This window comes from Erinaceus europaeus, chromosome 2, assembly GCF_950295315.1.
Source record: "Erinaceus europaeus chromosome 2, mEriEur2.1, whole genome shotgun sequence".
Lineage (NCBI taxonomy): Eukaryota > Metazoa > Chordata > Mammalia > Eulipotyphla > Erinaceidae > Erinaceus > Erinaceus europaeus.
Genome location: NC_080163.1, coordinates 24,008,853 through 24,021,248, shown reverse-complemented (window position 1 = coordinate 24,021,248; position 12,396 = coordinate 24,008,853).

Here is a 12,396-nt window from a genome sequence, read left to right as displayed (position 1 = left end):
AAGAAAGTATTTCGTTTTCTGCCTCATCTCTCCACCCAGGCCCAGAGGTCTGCTGATCTTTCTGCCTTTCAGACTCCTACTTCCAACCTCCCACAAAGTTTCCTGGTTGCCTTCCAAATAGGCAGAGTTGCCCTAGACTCACCAGTGTTTCAAAACACAATGATAGCCTGCACTGGATGGCCCTTTTGTGAGCTCACTCAAGGGGACTGCCTGAGGATTGATGCCTTGTGAACAAATGACTTTCTGTTCTGGGAGAACTCTTGGGGAGGCAATTAATAGGCATGTGTGAGGTCTGAGGTTAAATGCAGTGAATGTTTGTGGCAGCCTGAGGTCAGGGGACAGAACATATTTCCAAGTGCAAGGACCTAGCCAAGTTCAAGCCTGTTTCCTATCTGTAGTGGGGAGACCTCACCAATGGTGAAGCGTGTTTGTATCTCTCTTTCGTTCCTCCTCTTTTATTTCCCCCTACTATCTCAATTTCTCTGTTTTATCTAACAAAAACTAGAGGAAATACGGGGAAAAAAAAACAGGAGGGGTGGACTTGTAGTGTAGGTACTAAGCCTCAGTGATAACCCTGGTGGTGAGATAATAGTAATAATGATGACAATAATGATGATGATGATTATAATAATGACAACAGTAAATGAAACAACAAAAACAACAACAAAAAACTATATAGGTAAACACCCACAACACAAATTACAAAAGACAATAATATAATGGACAGACATATAAAGAACTTCTGTAGCAATTAACCAGGCTAGATGCTTGGACAATAATCCCAACAAGCCAGAAAGAAATGCGATTGATGAAACAGAAGGGAATGGAAAGATAGACTATCAAGTGCTCATTGAGATAGGCTTTTTATCCCTCTCATTCAGACTACATAGAAGGTAAAATGTTTCTCACACAAGCAACAGGAGAAGGAATCAACTATCACCAGACAGGCTGCAAGAAGCATTAAGAGCTCTCATATAAACAACAATATCAACAAAAAAATGCCAGATATCAGATATAAAATATCTTAAATTTATAATAACAGTAAATGTCAATTGTTTAAATTCGCTCATTAAAAAGCACAGAGTAGGAAGACAGATGAGAAGAAAACACAGCCTGAAGGAAAAAAAAGAAAAAGAAAAAGAAAGAAAATGCAGCCTAACCATATGTCATCTGCACAAATTCTACTTAAATCAAAAGAACAATATAGAATAAATGTGAAAGTATGAGAAGCTACCATACAAATTAATGGACCACAAAAATGGGCAGGAATAGCTATTCTCATATCTGACACAATAGACTTTAAAATAAGTAGAGTAATAAGAGATAGGCATGGACATTACATAGTGTTCAGAGGATCAGTCAACCAAGAGGACTTAACAATTATTAACATTTATACCCAGTGGGAGGTTATCAAAATAGGTTAAACATCTTCTGAAAGAGCTATAAAAGTATATCAATGGCAATACAGTAATAGTAGACTTAAGCACCCCACTGTCTCAAACTGACAGATCATCTAGTTGGAAAATTAATAAAGAAGCAAGAAAATTAACTGAAGAAATTGATAAGCTATACCTATAGGACATTATCAGTGCAATTCACCCAAAGAAATAGGAATACACATTCTTTTTGATTCCAGATGGGACATTCTCAAGGATAGATCAAATGTTAGGCTACAGAAACAGTGTGAGCAATTCAAGAGCATTGAAATCATCCCAAACATCTTCTCAGACCACAATGGAATTAAATTAACACTTAACAACAAACAGGAAATTAGTAAAAGTCCTAAAACATGGAACATTTCTTTTATTATTAGTAGTATTTATTTTCCCTTCTTTTGCCCTTGTTTTTTTATGGATATGAGTTTTATTTTTATTATTTATTTATTTATTTAATTTAAGAAAGGAGACATTAACAAAACCATAGAATAAGAGGGGTACAATTCCCATAATCCCATCTCTACATCCCACCCCCTCCCCTGATAGCCTTCCCATTCTCTATCTCTCTGGGAATATGGATCCAGGGTTGTTGTAGGTTGCAGAGGGTGGAAGGTCTGGCTTCTGTAATTGCTTCCCCGCTGAACATGGGCGTTGGCTGGTGATCCATACTCCCAGTCAGTCTCTCTCTTTCCCTAGTAGGGTGGGGCTCTGAGGAACTGGAGCTCCAGGACACATTGCTGGGGTCGTCTGTCCAGGGAAGTCTGGTCAGCATCTCGCTGGCATCCGGAACCTGGTGGCTGAAAAGAGAGTTAACATACAAAGCCAAACAAATTGTTGAACAATCATGGACCTAAAAACTGTAATAGTGCAAATGAAGTGTTGAGGGTCTTCCCTGCATGCTCTTGTGTACTTCTGCTTTCAGGTATATATTTTTCCTCTAGTTTATGGGCACGGGTGAACCTATGCTCTATCTCAGGGGACCTGGACTATATCTAGGTATGGGGACTTTATTGGGGAGTGGAACACCTGGAATGGAATTAGAGAATACTATGAAAGGAAAGGTCTCACCCGAGTGATGAAGCTGAAGGGTTGTCATTTCACACCTGAAGTCTCTGGTCACAGTCTGAAGTGAAGCATGCTGGGTGGCACTCGTTGTGTTGATTAGTTTGTGATCCGCGATGCAATATTACTTGATTTGAATTGAAAGCAGCATGTAGAAAAATGGGCCCCATCCTAAGGTTACAGGACTGGGAGAAATATAGGCTCTATAGTGGAAATGTGAGGTTCCTGTTGTCTTAGGGTTCAAGAAGACAATGGGTAGTTATTGTTATCATCACATTATTTGTTGATAGGGTTAACTTTGGAAAGTCCCTTTGATAGGGTTTGGGGTATAGTACCCAGCATCTTGTATATAGCTATGCTATTGGTTGCTTCTGTTCTCCCTGGTCTAGGCTTTTGGGAGAGAACATATCAAAGACAGCCTATGTATTAAAAAGACTCAGTCTGTGTTTTAAGAAGTTCTAGACATATCATCAGTTTTTTGCCTCTCATATTAATTAAATAGTGTTTTATATAATGTTTACACTTTAATAGGATTGTACATAAACACCACTCTCACCACCTAAAGACTGTTTCATAGTAGCTAAAACCTGGAAGGAACTCAGGTGCCCAACAGCAGATGAGTGGCTGAGAAAGCTGTGGTACATATATACACAGTGGAATACTATGCAGCTATTAAGAACAATGAGCCCACATTATCTGACCCATCTTGGACAGAGCTAGAAGGAATTATGTTAAGTCAGCTAAGTCAGAAAGATAAAGATGAGTATGGGATGTCCCCACTCATCAACAGAAGTTGAGAAAGAAGAACAGAAAGGGAAACTAAAAGCAGGACCTGATTAAATCGAGAGCAGGGCACCAATGTAAAAACACTGTGGTGAAGGGGAGGGTGGCCATTGGGCTTCCCGGCATGGAAGAGGGTGGGGGTTGAGGGGGTGGTGGGGATGGGGCCCTTGTTTTTATTATTGTTGTTGTTGCTGATGTCATCGATATTGAATAGGACAGAGACAAATGGAGACAGGAGCGGAAGACAGAGGGGGGAGAGAAGGAGAGACACCTGCAGACCTGCTTCACTGCCTGCGAAGCAACTCCCCTGCAGGTGGTGAGCTGGGGGCTCAAACCAGGCTTCTTATGCCAGTACTTGCATTTTGTGCTATGTGCGCTTAACCTGCTGCACTACCACCTGACCCCCACATGGAACACTTCTTAACAACTATTGGGTCAAAGAGTAAATTAAGGAAAAAATTAAAGTATTCCTAGAATCAAATGACAATGAAGACATGAGCTATAAAAATATTTGGAACACAGATAAAACAGTACTAAGAGGACATTCATAGCCATACAATATAATATAATAGGAAATAAGAAAAAAAATCAAATAAATCACCTGACTACACAGATTAAGGACTTACAAGAACAAAGGAGCCCTAAAGCAACCATAAGGGGTGAAATAACTAAAAGTAGAGCAGAAATAAAAAACATCAAAAATAAGAAAATCATACAAAACATCAGTGAAGTTAACTGTTGGTTTTTTGAAAGGGTAAACAAAATTGATAAACCCTTGGCCAGACTCAAAAAAGGGGAGGGGGGTAGACTCAAATAAATAGGATTGTAAATGAAAGGAGATATCAGAACAGACACCACAGATATCCAGAGTACCATGTGAGACTTTTATGAACAACTATGCCACCAAGCTAGAGAAGGTTAGAAATGGACCTATCCTATGATCTGAAATAGGAACAGAAAAGGGAAACACAAAGTAGAACTTGGATTTTATCTAGGGCATTAAATCAAAGTAAAAGACACAGAGTTGTAGGGAGGGCAGGACACTTTAGATCTTGCTACATGATGGTGGAAGAAGACGTAGGCATAGTGTGAGAGTGTTTTTCAGAACACTGAGAAATTTTACACATGTACCAACACCTGCATTTACTGTAAACAGTTAATCCCATTAACAATAAAAAATATAAGTGAGAAGAAAAGGAAATCCTACCAGTAAAGAATATGTATATCTCACAATAGAAGACAGAACAACAACAACAACAAAATATTGCTACTTTACTATAACTCTCAGCCTGATAGAATGAAAATTCAGTTACCATGTGACATGCAAAAAAAAAAAAAGTAGCACTTTCCTTCTCCGTTCTAGTTTTGTGAGTTTGGTTTGATTCTACACCAAACTATTACTTTCTTTGTCCTTTATCTTCCTTTTCCTTCCTTTTCCTTCCTTCCTTCCTTCCTTCCTTCCTTCCTTCCTTTCTTTCTTTCTTTCTTTCTCTCTCTCTCTTTTTCCTTTTTGCTTTCAGGGTTATTATCAGGGTTCAGTGCCAATAAGACAAATCCACTGTTCCTGGGGGACATTTTTTTTTTTACTCATTTTATTAGAACAGAGAGAAATTGAGAAGGAAGTGGGAGACGGAGAAAAAAAGAAGTACTGCAGAAGTACTTCGCTGCTTATGAAGCTTCATCCCTGCAGGTGGGAGTCAGGAGCTCAAACCAGAATCCTTGCTTGTTGACTTGTGAACTTAATCTGGTGTACCACTGCCTGTTTATGCCCTTATTTCTTGATCATCAAAATAATATGTTCATGGTTAATTATGTTGATTTATTTGGGAAAGGACCCAGAATTTTAGACAGATTCTTTGTCTTTAGGAATAATTTCCAGATAACCTTTTTAAAATTAGAAGGAAGGAAGAGAGGGAGAGAAGGAGGAAGGGATAAAGAGAGACACCAACAGCACTGCATCACCACTCTTGAAGCTCCTTCCCTGTAGGTGAGGACAGAGGACTTGAAACCAGATCCACAAACATGAAAACATGTGCACTCTGCCAGGTATGCCATAGTCTAGCCCCACTGCTTACTACTTTACAAGAGATCTCTTAGTTTGGTAGAAACATTCACAAATACAAAATAATTTCATATTTGACAGCTGTTTCCATATGTTTCTCTAAAGCATGTTCCTCCAAAATATTTCTCAAGGGTCGGGAAAATATTTCACTTGAATATCATACTTCTATGCATGTGTGCAAGCCAGGTTAAAGACTAGACTCACTGCATTTAAGGGAGTTTAAGTGTCATAGCCTGACTCTCTCTCTCTCTCTCTCTCTCTCTCTCTCTGTCTTGCTTTTTTATTTGAAAAAAAAAAATCAGCTCAAAGTGGGAAAGCAGTGATGGCCTAAATAGACATCTGTTATTTAAAACAAATTCCAAAAGTATGACAACAAATAAAAAAATATTTTAAAGACTTTTTTAAATTTTCCTTTTCAAAAATTTTATTATTTCTGTATTGGATAGAGGCAGCCAGAAAGTATAAAAAAAAAAAAGAGAGAGAGAATAGAGAGAAAAAGACAGACAGAGAGACAGCTGTAGCTCTACTTCACCTTTCCCAAGTTTTCCCCCCTACAGATGGGGACCAGGGCTTGATCCTGTGTCCTTGAGGACTGGAATGTGAACACTTAATGAAGTGTGCCACCACCTGGCCCCCAAATAGAAAAGATTTTCTTCTTCCCTCCCTTATAAGGATGTATTTTAAACAGAAGCACAGAGTACTAATTGTGTTGCAAACTAATTCAAACATCAATTGGTTATTCAGAACATTTTGAAAATTCACTTTAGATTTTGTTCATTTGACACAAAGAGTCCAGAACCTCAGCTAGGGTATTTAAGTGTGACTTTAAATGAGAAATAATGAAAGATGTTATTAAAATATGAACGCCCACATTGTAGTCCAAACACTTAAATTTAAAAGCTTCAGGAAAAGAGACAAAGTCTTACTGAAGATTTAGGATATAATAGGTTTGGAGAAAAATCTGCTAATAGAAGCATATCTGCAAATAGTGAAAAAAAAAACACAGTTAAGCAGAGAAAAAAATAAGCTCAACAATTATTTTTTGATCCCCTTGGAAAAATATTCACTCAAAGCTGATTATTTTATTTATTCCCTCAGCAAACTATCCAATATTACTTTGAGGTGTGTCTGAAATTTTGTGCATTATTCATATGGGCTATTAATTACAGTAGACATTATTTCTAGATAGATTCATTTTATACTTCAATGACTGATACTAGTGTGTCAAAATATGACAATTCACACAAACGACACAAAAATTATGAATATGCTTAATATCAAGATGCAAAATTTAGGCTGAGAAGACAGTGTAGAATTAGAACACCAGAGATTCATGTCTGAGGACCTGGGGTTTCCAGGATTAGTCCCCATCAACATTGTGTTCCAGAGCTCAGCATTGCTTTGGTCAAGTGTCCTCTCTATCTATCTCTCATAAATAAATTTCAATAAAAGAAGGAAAAACTCTGCTCACCAGTAAATACATATTAAAGACCTGATTTCTATAATTTAATTGAGAAGGAAGTATAAAACAAAAATATTTGGAGATTAATGGCATAACTCTCCTTAAGATTTTCTTCTGATGCGCTATATGACCTGAAATATCTAGGATCAACTTTCAGTCTTAGAATAAACGTAAGAGAATGACATTAGCAGTGGATTTTAATGTGCATAAAATAATGTTATCCTATAAAATGAGGTGTTTAGTGGACTGCTGCACTATGTTGGAAAAGAATCTACATTGGGAGTGATAGCATTCTGTAGAGACCTATCACAGAAGCTGTGACACTATGTCCATGTGGCAGAAACCACATTGTAATGCACTAAATCCCAAATAAGATGATGAAAAAAGAAAAATTAAAGAAGGAAGGGAGGAAGGAAGGAGGAGAGAGAGAGAGAGAGAGAGAGAGGGAAGTCATTGGAAAGCATTTTCCTTTTTTTTTTTTCTGATAACTTTTGTGTGGGCTAAAGTAAGAATTAAAAATTAAGCCAGGGATGGGGGCACACAGTGACCTACCAAATTGAGGGCACACATTACCATACACAGGTACCTAGATTCAAACCTCTGGTCCCCTGCTGGGGCTCACATGGGATGGCTCCGGCCAGGAGGTAAGCTTACCAATTCTTGCTCTTTGGCTCTAAGGGGTTCAAAGATCTAGACAAGAGACATCGGGGAGAATTTTGGTACAAACACTCATTTTGTTTGAGGGTGGGCTTGAGTATATATAGAAAGTTAATTTTTAAACAGGTATAAATTGATGAGAGAGAGAGAGAGAGAGGTGTCAGGAATCAAACTTGGGATCTCATGTCTGAGAGTTTAAGGCTTTATCTAGTATACTACCCAATTATCACAATAGAAGAATTTTTTTAACTTTAATGTATTTATTTAGAAAATGTTAACACTGACTAGACCATAGGATAAAAGGGGTACAATTCCTGCCATCAGAGCTCCATATCCCATCCCCTCCCCTGATAGCTTTCCTATTCTTTAACCCTCTGGGAGTATGGACCTAAGGTCATTGTGGGATGCAGAAGGTAGAAGATTCAGCTTCTGTAGTTGTTTCCCTGATGAATATGAGTGTTGGCAGGTCAATCCATACCCCCAGCCTCTCTCTCTCTTTCCCTAGTGAGGCAATGCTCTGAGGAAGAGGAGTTCCAGGATACACTGGTGGGATCCTCTGTCCAGGGAAGTCTGTTTGGCATCATGTTAGCATCTGGAACCTGGTGGCTGAAAAAGGGTTTACATATAATAAAGTCATACAAATTGTTTATTAATCATGAACCTAAAGGTTGGAATATTGCAGATGAAGATTTGGGGTCTCTGTTTTAGAAATAGCTAATAGGTCTATTTTAGGTATATTCCAAAGGACCCATGACTTTATTACTTTTTGCCTTAGCCTGAAATCTGATATGCAGGTGGACCCAGGTGTGGGGAGATGATGTCATGGCTGGAAAAAGGGCTAGAAAGCTTTGGCTCCACTGACACCTATCAGTGATTGAGAAATTACAGATCTTTGCTAGTCATGCAGATTAATTAGACCATGGGTTGTGCAAACTTGTGGCAATGATGAGATATCTTGCCTTTGTGTTTCTTCACATACAGGAATGTAGTTAAGAGTCACATCCCCTTTATATGTACTTTTTTTTTTTTAAGATAAGAGATAATTGAGGTAGAAATAAACCACAGGATCTAAATTCCTTCAATGTGGTTGGGTCCAGGTTTGAACCTAGATAGAGCATCTGACAAAATGGCATAGCATCACAGTAAACTATGTCCTAGGCCCTATATGTACTCTTTGTTTACAGGAAGAAAGGTGGCTCCAGAAACTCTACAGTAAATCTTGCATATGATTTACTAGGAAGAACCTACTTGGAACATTCTGATGAATAATGTCTGAACACTTTAACAGCTTTGAGGTCTCTATTCTGATTTTTTTTTTTCACATAAAAACAGATATCCACACTCCCATGTCTGCTTTTGTGGGTAGAAACTAGAGGTGACCCACATAGACTAGGGGAACAAATAAAATTAACTAGATCAATTCAGATTTTTTTTTTGTAACTGTATCTCTTACAATGTTCACTGTTTTTAAAATTCTTTTTTAAAATTTATTTCTTTATTGGGGAATTAATGTTTTACATTCAACAGTAAATACAATAGTTTGTACATGCATAACATTCCCCAGCTTCCCATTTAACAATACAACTCCCACTATGTCATTTATCATCCTTCATGGACCTGTTTCTAAAATTCTTTACTGGGAATCAACTAATAGATTTTTTAAAGAATTTTATCAAATTTACTTTGATTTTGAAGCAACTATAATATACAAGTATAAATATTTTAGAAATAGAATTTTACACTTCTTAACCAATCTTGTTTACAATGCCTTCACACTCAAAGCAAAGTTTAAATGAACTAATGGCCTATATAAGAAATCCATGTTTTTCTCTGAGCAGTAACTAAAAGTACACAATTTAAAAGTTACAACTAAAGAGCTAGGTGGTGGTGTACCTGGTGAACACACATACCATCATGTGCAAAGACCTTGGGGTCAACCCCCTGGTGATAGGCTGCATGTTGGGCATTAAGCCAGCTCCCCCTGCTCCACCCTACATTCCTGATACTATGGCCTATTTACATAATCATCATTTTGCCTGAAAGATCCCCACCCATTCCATTCCTTTGATCTATCTTCTTTCTACCTTGAGACCCTCCCCGCCTGCAGGGTAACATTAATCCCACCAATTAAAACTCTCACAACAGTTGCTAAGGAAGTTTCTACCTTCCCAGCCTGCTTTTGCCTTTCTCCACGCCCTTTCCTAGCCACTTCCATTTCCGACTTGCCACTTCCAGTTCTATCCTATAAAAGCATTGTCTCTCTGATCAATAAAGACATTACATTACCACTCTGTCAAGAGTCCAAGACTCTCTCTCCTGCATCACTGAGTGAGTAGCAGCCCAGACCGACTCCGGTTGAGTTCTCTACACCTCCACGCTAGCCTGGCATCTGCAGAGGGAAGTTTCACAAGTAGAGAAATAGTACTGCAGTTTCTTTCTCTTTCAGTCTCCCCATTCTTTCTCAAATTTTCTGACTTTAGCCAAAATTAAATAAATAATGTACAGTAAAATTAATGCTGCACTGTTTATTTAGTTTTTGGATTAAGAAAAATCAATACTAATGTTTATGAATGCTTTAATGTGGTAAAACGACATGCATTTCAATTAGACTGCTTGTGATTTGCATATAAATATTTTAAAACTAAATCTGGAGAAAAGATAAATAATTGAAATAAGGGTAGGAATAGAGTTCAAGTTTTAATTAACAAAGATACTTTTATTAATTATGATCATGTAAGAATGGCAATAATGCAAAAAGATTTTGATAATATTCCTGGTACTTTACATTACAGAATTTTAATTTCTTAATTGTAATATAAAATATTTAATATTCTTATTTGTTAACTTTACCCAAAAGACTAGTAGTACTTACAACTAATTTCTGAGATAATTTTCAAACACTTCCTTTATAAATGATATTCATAATGTAGAACATACCACTGAGGGCAAGATTTTATTAAAAAAATAAACTGGCACTGCCACAGTATATAGTAAATATGAAACATTAAATTATTCCATATAGTTAGTCAATTATTTCCTTCATTAACTCTTTGCTCTCATAGGTATTTAGTACTCAGTTTACAGGACCTAGAGTTTGCTTTGGTTTCTAATTTACATAAATTTAGCTTGCCCAAATCAACTATAATTTCCTTCACAGTCAATATGTTTGGATATTTATTTATTTCATGAGTTAGAAGAAGAAATTAACTAAGCAAGAGAGGAAAGCCAGAAGCTCATTCTAGTACACAGAGTGCTAGGGATGGAACCAGGAGCTGTAAGTCATGCAAGAATGATGCTATACTAGATATTTTATATCCTGACTGCTTTTGATCGCAACTAATTAATTTATTATTAATTTTTTAATTACCTCCAGGGTAATTACTGTCTCAGTTCCTGTGGCATGAGTCCTCCACGCATGGTAGCCATTTTGTTGTTGTTATTGGGAGGAGAGGGTAATGCAGATAAAAAGAGAGACACCTGCAGAACTGCTCTACTGCTATTGAAGCTATCCCCTGCACATGGGGACCTGGAACTTGAACCTGGGTCCTTGAGCATGGTTTTATTTGTGCCCAGCCCCTACAAACAATTTAATTCAGTTTAATAATTTTTGTCACTATGAGTTTATTATTCTGGACTGACTTTTCAGATAAAAAGAGAACAAAAAGACAGACACAGACAGAGGAAAAGACACCACAACACTGAATCTTCCCATAGTACAGTGGAGAATCAAACTTGGATTGTACCCTTGGAAAAGCAGGTAACCTTCAAGGTTAACTTTCTTGCTGACAAAATCATAACCAATTATTTTAACACTGGAAAATAGTGATAATTTTAAGAGTTTATGAAGTGTTTGATAATGGTTTTGACTCACCAAACCAAACATACACAAATTATTCTAGTATATATACATGGATTTTAGAGCAAAGCCTGACACTCTCCACACATGTATTCCTTGGTTAGATGATTAGATTCATCAATTAAGATAAACCTGAATTCCATTATGGTTTGTGTGGATGAAATGCATTTGTTTCTTTATGTTTTTGTTCCTTTCACACACACACACACACACACACACACACACACACACACACACACACACACTATTTAAATTTATGTTTTGGATCAGGATAGGCATAAAAGTAAATATTAAATTTGAACACTATTTATGTAACCTAAAAAAGTTCATTATTTATTTTATTTTATTTTATAAAAATGAAACACTGTCAAAACCATAGGATAAGAGGTCTACAACTCCACACAATCCCCACCAACAGGTCTCCATATCCCATCCCATCCCCTGATAGCTTTCCTATTCTTTAACCCTCTGGGAGTATGGAGCCAAGGTTATTGTGGGATGCAGAAGGTGGGAGGTCTCGGTTCTGTAATTGCTTCTCTGCTGAACACGGGCTTTGACAGGTCAGTCCATACTCCCAGCTTGCCTATCTTCTTCCCTAGTGGGGCAGGGCTCTGGAGAATTGGAGCTCCAGGACACATTGGTGGGGTTGTCTGTCCAGGGAAGTCTGATTGGCATCATTCTAGCATCTGGAACTTGGTGGCTAAAAAGAGAGTTAATATATAAAGCCAAACAAGTTGTTGACTACTCAGGAACGTAAAGGCTGGAATAGTGCAGATGAAGAGTATGTGTTTGTGGGGTCTCTGTTTTGTACATAGCTAATAGACATATTTTAGTCATATTCCAAAGGTCCTGTGGTTATACTAGGTTTTTTTTTTTTTTTTCCTGAGCCTGAAATCTGATATGCAGGTGGATCCAAGTTATTGTCTGGGGAGATGATGCCATGGCTGGCAAAAGAACCAGAAAGCTCAATCAGGGAGGAGAGTAGGTCCCAAATATGTGAAAGGTGTATAAATATTGTTGACTGTAAACCCCATCCAATTGATGTGATCTGGGGCCCATATTCAGCTTAAAAGCCTAT